At 41.5% G+C, this 8,864-nt stretch overlaps 1 protein-coding gene across 2 annotated transcripts in view; it reads left to right on the top strand.

Annotated features, from left to right (window-relative positions):
• Positions 1-2,502: 2,502 nt before the first annotated feature.
• Positions 2,503-8,864, top strand: part of HPGDS (hematopoietic prostaglandin D synthase) — a 29,777-nt gene continuing 23,415 nt past the window's right edge. The window contains exon 1 of one of the 2 annotated variants that reach the window (XM_054633479.2): positions 2,503-2,644. The gene's annotated coding sequence lies outside the window, so the exon portion shown is untranslated. The remainder of the gene's footprint in view (positions 2,645-8,864) is intronic. The other variant, XM_054633480.2, reaches the window with a different exon arrangement.

The following is an 8,864-nucleotide window of genomic DNA, read 5'->3' as shown; positions in this document are numbered from 1 at the left end:
ACCCACAGAGCTGTCCATGGGGCTCAGGTGACCATGAGAAACCTTTATGTTGCTCCATGACCAAAACACAAATGGGCAAGAGGTCAGCTGCTGAGTCCTGAGACAGCTGACTGCAGCTCCTGCCACTAAAGTGCCCCTGCTGCCGTTCCCAGGAACGGTGTTGGACATGAATGGATGTCTCCACACCCAGGTTTTATCCATGCTTCATTTATTACATCATGATCTTGACTGGTCTGCTCTCCCATCCCTGAAGTTTCCAGAAGTTGGACAGAGGTGAAAGATGCTTTAGGCAAGGAGCCTCATGTAACAGATGGATACACAGTCCCAGCCTGACTGCTTCGTTGAGAAGTTCAGCCAATTTTTCATGCCATCATCAGCAGTTGCAGGCCAAAAGGGCAACAGAAAGGGAGAGCTTAATCTGTAAGAAATCATCAGCAAATGAAAACAAGGGCAGTGCACTACTAACGTCATTATTTTGAAATCGTATGGACAAATCACTTCCCATTTTAGAAAGCAGAGGAATTTATTTGATAATTCACATGCATTGAGCCAAATCTGGCAGAAAGGAAGAATTACTTTTTCTTTAGGAGAGCCTACTTCCTGATCATGTAAAGAGTTGTACTTAGCTTGAGTGATAGGTGCCCCTGTAAAATCCCACTGTCTGACCCTAAGGTGCTCAGAGCAGCAGTGAGGGGAATAATGCCTGCCCACGATGCATGGCCTGAGGGCAATTTCCACTGGACAGGGACTCAGTCACCCATTCAAAAGGGGAAGTGAAAAATGTGGCCCCAGCACACTCCTGTCAGAGGTTGGAAAAGCAAAGGGAAAAAGGGGGTTTCGGTACCTTGTCAGTCATTGAAGGTATAATTGTAGCACAAAGGAGCACTTGTATTTCATACTTGTGAATGGAACTCTTGCAGTGAAGGTACAGTTTTAACTCCTTAAATGGCTCACAAAAAAAGCAAATGTTAGATTACCAGTGTGCTTACTAATGCTTTACCGTGTTTTTATTGGCAAGCTTGCCAACCTGCTGTCTGTTGAAAGCAATTCCTGGAGAATAATACCTTCTGCCTCCCTTTGAGAAGGCTGAGAACCAAATCCCACAACATGCTGCTGTGTTTCACTCTCTGCTCGAAATAAAAATAAATTAAAATTCCTAGTTGCTCAAAATGTGCAAATGTATATAAAATGCATTTCTTTCAAGTTCCATTTGCTTTAAAACCATAAAAATTCCTTCAGTTTTCTGCAAATTAAATGAGGAAAAAGTCTCAGACTGCTTCTCTGCAACTGAAGGAACTGTTTTATCCCATATAGTCTGCTTTATCAAAGGTCAACAATTAAAAACTGATGACATATGGTATTAGAGCACTTGAAACTTTACTTTTTGGGATGCCCTCGAAACCATCACCTCCAAGGTGACATTCTGGAGAAAAGGAATATTAAAGCATAAATCTGCAGCCAAGGCAAATCTTGAAGCATGGAAATGCCACCACCAAGGTAAGCCTCAGCAATTTGGCTTATCACTCAGTATACATCAGTCCCAATTAGAAGAGACTTTGGGGTTCTTTTTGTAAATTTTTTCTTAGCTGTAAAGCCTGTTGGTTTGTGAAAACTCAGCTGTTTACATCAGGGAAAAACATGTATTACATGAAAATGAGTTGACAGGCAGCAAACGATTGAGCCTGATCTATCAGCTCATGCCAGGAGAGAGTGCTTTGGTTAGTACCACTCCCTGCACCTGCAGGGAACACACACAATTGTTTATTGACACAAAGAAAGCCTCAGAGCAGATTTGTGTGGTACACTTTGCACTGTACAATCAGAAAACTTTGCTCGAATTCTGCTGCATTCTTATCCCCTGCTCAGAGGAGAGCAAAGCAGAGCAACGTTGAACGGACTTTGTTAAGGCCGAAGTACAAAAAGGAGAAAGAAAAACAAACAGAAAAGTACAACATCCACTACAGATGAGAAGCAGCAACATGACAGCCATAACTACAAACGTGCATTACTCATGGACACAGTTTGCACCACAAATCCTTCTTCACTGATAACAAAAACCCAACCACCAAAACCAACCAAAACCACCAACTTAAATCACACTTGGTTCTTTATGTAATAGGTTTAGGAGCTGGCTTTCTTTTAGTACTGGTGGTGGAGCATTTTGGAGTGTCTCTGTTTGCATCTGTTTGAGGCTTTCCTCTATAAACAGATCAAAGAATGTGGGCTTCACATGAGTTAGAAATAATCTACAAAAGACATTACTTGACTTGTTCCACATATTTTACATTTAGAAAAAACACCCATCATCTGACTCAACTCTTCAGAGCCTGTCTTTATTATTATTACTATTATATAATATCAAATGGCACTTTACCACTTGAAATTTGCTTGGAACGAAATCCAAGAAATTCCAGCAGTCAGTACGCTCTGCTAGCCCCAAGTCAGCAAACTCGCTCGTTATCAGGAATGATGCAGATACCGTGTGTGTGCGAGACGGGGGAGGAGGAGAGTCATGCAGGCGGTCATGGGAAGGGGGTGGTTTGCATATTTAACAGCCCGTGCCCGAGCGCCGCAGCCTTTTCGGGGTCGGCGTTCAGGGGAGCTCCCGAGCACCGAGGAAGGGACCGCGGATCACCGCACCGGAGTGAGTTGCGTTTCAGCTGCGCTGCCGCTGCAGCCCGGCTCCGCTCTTTCCCCTTGCTTCTTCTGATTCTACTCTGCCCTCCCTAGGCTACCGCTACAGTGGCTGCGTGCGAGGTCAGGCTGTCAAATTACGATGCGTGTAGAGCACGTCCTGGGAGTGTTTAATTTGTAGAGATTTATTCGGTGTATTCAGCCTGACTCTCTGAGTGGCGCTACCGGCAGAGAGCAACTCCACACGGTGGCTGCGAGTGTAACTCAAGCGCCCCATGTATGCACCTTCTCTGCTGCTTCCAGGCATCCTTACACTGTGCCTGCTGCACTTGGGACATCTGTGCCACCACGTGCACCGCTGAAACCAGACTTTGCTCAGAACTGTGAGCTGCTTTCCTAGAGACAAACAGGCAGATCACTAGCCTGGTGTAGAACCAAGGCGCTGTTCCTCATCAGTGCCTTGCTCAGTCAGTACTGAGCTACTTGGGTAATCGGGCTGTGTGTCAGGGTACTTGCCAAGAAAAGACGCCCTCATCAGCCAAGAAATCAGCGTGAGGAGGCTCTGGGAATTCTGCAGGGGGTTTTTCGTAAGCGAATACCCATTTCAAACCAATATTCCATTAAATGTAAAGGCTGACTAAAATGCCTTCACTTACATAACCAAAGCTAAATCTAGGCTAACGTCAGAGAAATTCAATGAATTTTAAGCAGCACCAACCAATTATTTCAGGTTATTTTTGTGCACTGTTCTGTTAATTTTTCAAATTCCTGTGTTCAAAACCAGTGGATTAACATACTTGGGTCCTAATTCCCACAGTCATTCTATAGAGTAAAAATCTCCTGCATCTGACTCCACTCAATTTTTTTCCTTATCAAAGTTGAAGGTTTTTTTGTTATTTGTCTTTTACTTCAAAATGATACTCTAAATAGCCATTGTGGACTTTTTTCTTTCCTTCTAACTGCTGTCATTTTCCTATATACATAATCCTCCCACACACATTTCCTCTGTTAAAAGCAGTCTCTCGTTCCCTGTTCATTTCAGACTATCCAAGCAAACAAACCAAAGCTATAAAAGTATCTTTCCTGGGCTTCTGTACTCCATACAACTGTTTGTAAACACAAGTACTTTTATACTCGAAACTTGCAACATTATTTGTAAAGAAACAAAGACACAATGGTCTTTAAGTTTACTTTTGTTCATTCTTTTGTTTTATTTAATCCAAAATAGAATCCACCTCTACCTAAAAATGTGCACATTGTATAAATGGCTCCCTGCTGCAGACGCACACATGCCCAGGCACACGGTCAAATCTATTTGTATAGAAATAAGACGGGAGCTCTCCAAACTTTAAACTGAAAATATACACAAAGTAATTCTTTAAAGAGTTCTGGGTTCCTGCACAAGCAAGCATGTTAGCCAGCACAGCACGCTCCTGTGCCACTGCCCAACATGCTCTGCTGCCCTAAAGGTTTGCTCATAACATTTCTCCTTCTGTCTGTCCCACCTTCTCCTGAGCAGCTGCAAAGCAGAAGCACCAACCAAGTTGGTGCTCGTTTTCAAAACGTCCTTGATCAAAATCTCACCAGAAAGTAATTACACTGCCCAGGAGCCACTGACATGGCTAGCGTTGGACTGGCAGTGGGCACAGAAAGCTATGCTCATTCACACCTGCTGGAGACTTACCATATATGCTGCAAATTTCAAAAATTTTTCCCTTTTTACAGTTAGTCCAAGAAGCATTAGAAAAAAGAAGGAAGGGGGAAAAAAATTAGCCAAATCCCACATATACATTTCAAAGTGCCACCACTTTAAAGAACCTTATCTGATCTCGAGGCAATCTGCTAAAACTCCTAGAAAACAAACCACAACAATGAACTGAGAAAAAATGAAATACCTACTTTTGAATCTCTTTAGAAGGAACTCAAAATATTGCTGGAATGACTTTAGTAAAGAATAAGCATGAGATGGAAAAAGAGAGAAAACAAGGACATTCAGTGATACCAAGCAAATTTTACTAAGCTTTGTATTTGTAGCAGATGCAAAGAGGGAAGGCAAACAAAGCTTTATGCTGTCTCACAAGCTTAGTTTAGTTGATGTGTGACAAAAAAAGAATGTGTGATGTGTAATTGCATGCCTCAGCCAAAGGGCCATTTTTCTGTGCCAGGCACGCAGCAATTGGGACTGCCCCAGAGCCAGACTAGCTGCAGTTTCCATGAGAAACTGGCAGCAAGCTGCCTCTCAGAAAGCATTTACTACTCAAGTGTAGGAACACACAGGTTAGGGTTTTACATACTGGGCAGTTTTTGACTGTAACTCAGGGGTCCTGCACATTTCTCATTTATGGCTAAATTTGGGTGGTCCCCAGGCTTCTGGCTGGGTGTTGCTCAGAGCTGTAGAGCCACATTTGGCACTGGTGCTTTCAAGGAGAACGGCAATGCCTGAAGAGCACTTTAGCAAGGTCTCCTCAGGCTCACTCTGGCTAAGAAAAGAATTTCAAAATATCTGAAAATACCTGAGATCTGTGCCCCAGCCCATTGTACTGATGCCTCCTGGGCACAGTTGTGTGTGTGCCATGTACTGCAGGGCAGAGCAGGAGGACGCCAAGAATTTGTGACCAGGACACATAGTGGGGGGTACTGGAGAACTCTGCAAAGTGAATAAAAATCTTTCCCAGTCAAACCTGTGCCTGCTACAGGGATGCTTACAAGCCTATATGAGTCTTTCATGCCTATAATTTAGGGGTGTTTTTAGCAAATTATACAGTAGGTTCATGATATACAACAGGTCAAGAGCAAAGTTGTTTAGACAAGCAGGGGGAAGGATTTGGTACTTGTACTCCCCCTTGCACTTAGACACACACTCACACCCACACATGACTGGGATAGGAAAAACCGCACTTTTTAGCATCCAAGGAAAGATGTCAGGTGGCCAAGACAGTTACAAAATTTTTTGTGCTGGACAGGCTTATGAGGTCAGAAAACAGACATGATTCATCCTGGCAAAAAGCAGCTGGCTTTGGAAAGCCAGCTAAACAGTACAGAGCTACGCTGCTCACAACTGAGCTTTGTAGGAATATTATGAGGTCATGCTGATTCATCTGGAGAGTGCAGAGAGAGATGCAAGGCATGAATTTTACTGCAGTAACATGGAGTTGGCAAGCATTAAGATGATTTAGGCTTTTCTTCTACCACAAAATGCTTCTGGGAATTCTTGAAACATCTGATGTGGATATAAAAGACTTAAGTAGTTTTTCCTGAGAAAGGATCCTAACCACTCCTTTGTCTGCATCTTTCCTGAGATCTCTTGCAATTTTATTTACCAGTATTTCATGGCCACGGGTGTGAAATTTATTAATCTAAAAGAGGCTGCACAAAACAATTTCAAAAGTTGTCTACGTAAAACTGGGACCAAGTAGATGCAAATCCAAAGTTTGAGGATCAGACAGAAAGCAAAGTCACCACAGATGCTCAGGCCCTAAAGGGAAGGGTGTGGCAAGCCAGGCAGACCGAGGACACACCGCTGAAGCAGCTGAGTAAAGCCCTGTCCATCACCACTTCCCTGCCTCCTTAATCTTGTTGACATGTGAGAGTTCCCTCATTCCCTTCAGTTCAAACAGGGTGAAGTTCAGATATCTGAATTAATTTTGATTAATTTGATTGCAGTTGCCTGGGGGGGCAATCACAAGCTCAGCTCAGGGAAACCCAGTGAGGTCTGGCATTCTCCTTCAACAAGTATTGACAGTGGACACCCATTCACTGCCCATTCACACTGGACTCCCACTTTAAAAAAAAAAAAACAAACAACTTTTCATATCTTTCTTGTCTTCCTCTTTCACTGCTACATTGTGGTTATTTTTCTAAAAAAATCAGCAAAAAACCAAGTGGTTATTTTTTCCTGTGTTCTTGAAGGATATTTTTGAGTTCTGATTTTCCACATCAGCAAATCAAGCCTAAAGCTTCCTTGGAGAGATAATTGCTTTAAGGTCTCCTATAGCTCCTTTTTTTTTTTTTCAAAGCCCACATATTGATAGATCAGGCTTTGCTCAGATAGTAGAGTTTTACTCATCAGGTCACTTGAAATACTTATAACCATTAGTGCTAGTCAATACTCTCACATTAATGCCTTAAAACCTTTTCTCATTTTTAGGATGTTGACTTCCCCCACCGGTCACAAATAAGCAGCACAGCAGATGTATGCACATGCAAAATCCTTCTAAAAAATAATTTAAATCTATATTATGCTCTATGTGATCCAGAAATCTAACCTTGAAAATCATACTAAGAAGCATCCATTATAGTTGGAATTTGTTATTTCAAAACTGGACCCTACATAAAATTCCACAAACATTGACTTCAGATGATTTGTGTATTAAACAGAAAAGGGTGCACAGATTTTTTTTCTCTTTTCTTTCCAAGATCCAGATTGCTATCTGGCTTAGAAATATAAGGTATCAATTCCATATGTTTATTTTCTATAACTGGACCAGAGTGGGAAAAGAGACCATCAATTTTCAGAAAGAGAGCCTATGTCAGACTGAGAGCTGACAGCAAATAGAATTACTTAAGAGTTTTTAATTTTATTTTCTGTCAAACCAGACTACTGTGGAAATCTTCCATTGGAAGACTTGGAAGACTTGCAGTCTTCCATCAATCTGCTAATATTCTCTAATCCTTCTCCCCAAAAGGTTGGGCAGAAAATTTCTTATTCTCTTTGCAAAAAAAAAAAAAAAAAACAAAAAAAAAAAAAAAACAAAACAAAAAAAAAAAAAAAAAACAAAAAACCACCAAAAAAAAAAAAAACAAAAAAAACCAAAAAAACCAAACAAAACAACAAACCTCCTTTGCAGGGAAAAAAACCCAAAAACTAACCAAAACTATTAAGTCAGTACTATTATTCGTTTTCAGAGGCTGAAAATATCTCTTAAATCTCTAATATTTTTTAACTTAAGGTAAAAAAATGGAAGACATTCCTGCAGCAACCAATTTGGTCGGTAACCAGGAGTGCAGCACCACACCCACGGGCAGGGCAAGGCTGCTCCTCACAGGGTTTCTGCCTTTTCAGCACTGCTCAAAAGGGATAATGTAAACAATTATGCCTTTCCCCAAAACCTTGACTGTTATGTTGGTTAAATAAAAAAAGGAAGAAATACTGCACATGGATAGTTTTATCTTTCCTACACTGTGCAGTTTATAAAGTTACAGCTGTGGAAGTCTTGCTTTACTTGCCTTCTACAGTAACTAATTTAGTCTTGTCTCTCTGGTTCCTTCTTCTGAAATGTGAAACTTTAAACAAATGAAGGCAGAAAGGCTCACTTGGACAGCTAAAACATTTTAAAACTGAGGAGGGAGAAAGGTGCTTTAATGCTCAGCTCTCCAGTCACAGGGATGAGGAATATATGACAAGGACAATAAGCAAATATGAGCAAAATTGAACTTACTATGCTTAATATTTCTCAGGCGAAACAAGACAGACTAAGTCTCTTTCCTGGTTAAAGATTTTTCTTTGTACTCCATAAGGAACACAACTCTCCCCAACCCCTAAGGAACAGAACCAAAAATCTATGCTTCATATTTGGAGAAGTCAAGTCACTCCTGAGCTGACAGCCTAAGAAAGATTGCTCCTTTAATGTGCAAAGATTCTTTTGTCTATACATGCAGAGACCCAGCCAGCTTCTCACCTTTCATTTTCTAATTTGAGTATCCTAGCTGACATGAGCACTACTTGTGCCCATGGCCCTGTCACCCGTGTTGTCATATATTGCAAGAATTCTATTATCATTACATTGCAAGGGTTCCATATTGCTGGAGTTTCGTACCTCCTTGATGTTTCTTGTAGGCAGCTCCTCTAGGCACTGACTCTTCCTTGTCCTCACAGCAGCCAACTGACTCCAGATCTCCTCAACCAATCCATTTTTTTATAACACTCTTCTTATTGGCTACAGCTGTGGCCTGTTAAAGTCAGGCCTGCTCCCAATCCCTAATAATTGGCTCAGCTTCAACTCTTTAGGGGCTAAGATTACATTCTATACCACCTTCATTTACCCATACTGTATACTCCTACACACTGGGAGTAAGGAAGACAAGAAAGAGTCTTACCTGAAATCCCAGTGTTACTATTAATGGAAGACATTTGGCTGACACTAATTTTAAGACCTCAGACTGTGTACATGGCAGAAATATATGAGTAAATATAAGAACTGGGTGAAATTGCAGTGCTCCATCCACCCCTG

This window comes from Agelaius phoeniceus, chromosome 4 (assembly GCF_051311805.1).
Source record: "Agelaius phoeniceus isolate bAgePho1 chromosome 4, bAgePho1.hap1, whole genome shotgun sequence".
NCBI classification, from domain to species: domain Eukaryota; kingdom Metazoa; phylum Chordata; class Aves; order Passeriformes; family Icteridae; genus Agelaius; species Agelaius phoeniceus.
The sequence above is the reverse complement of the archived record's forward strand: the minus strand, read 5'-3'. Positions and strand labels throughout refer to the sequence as shown.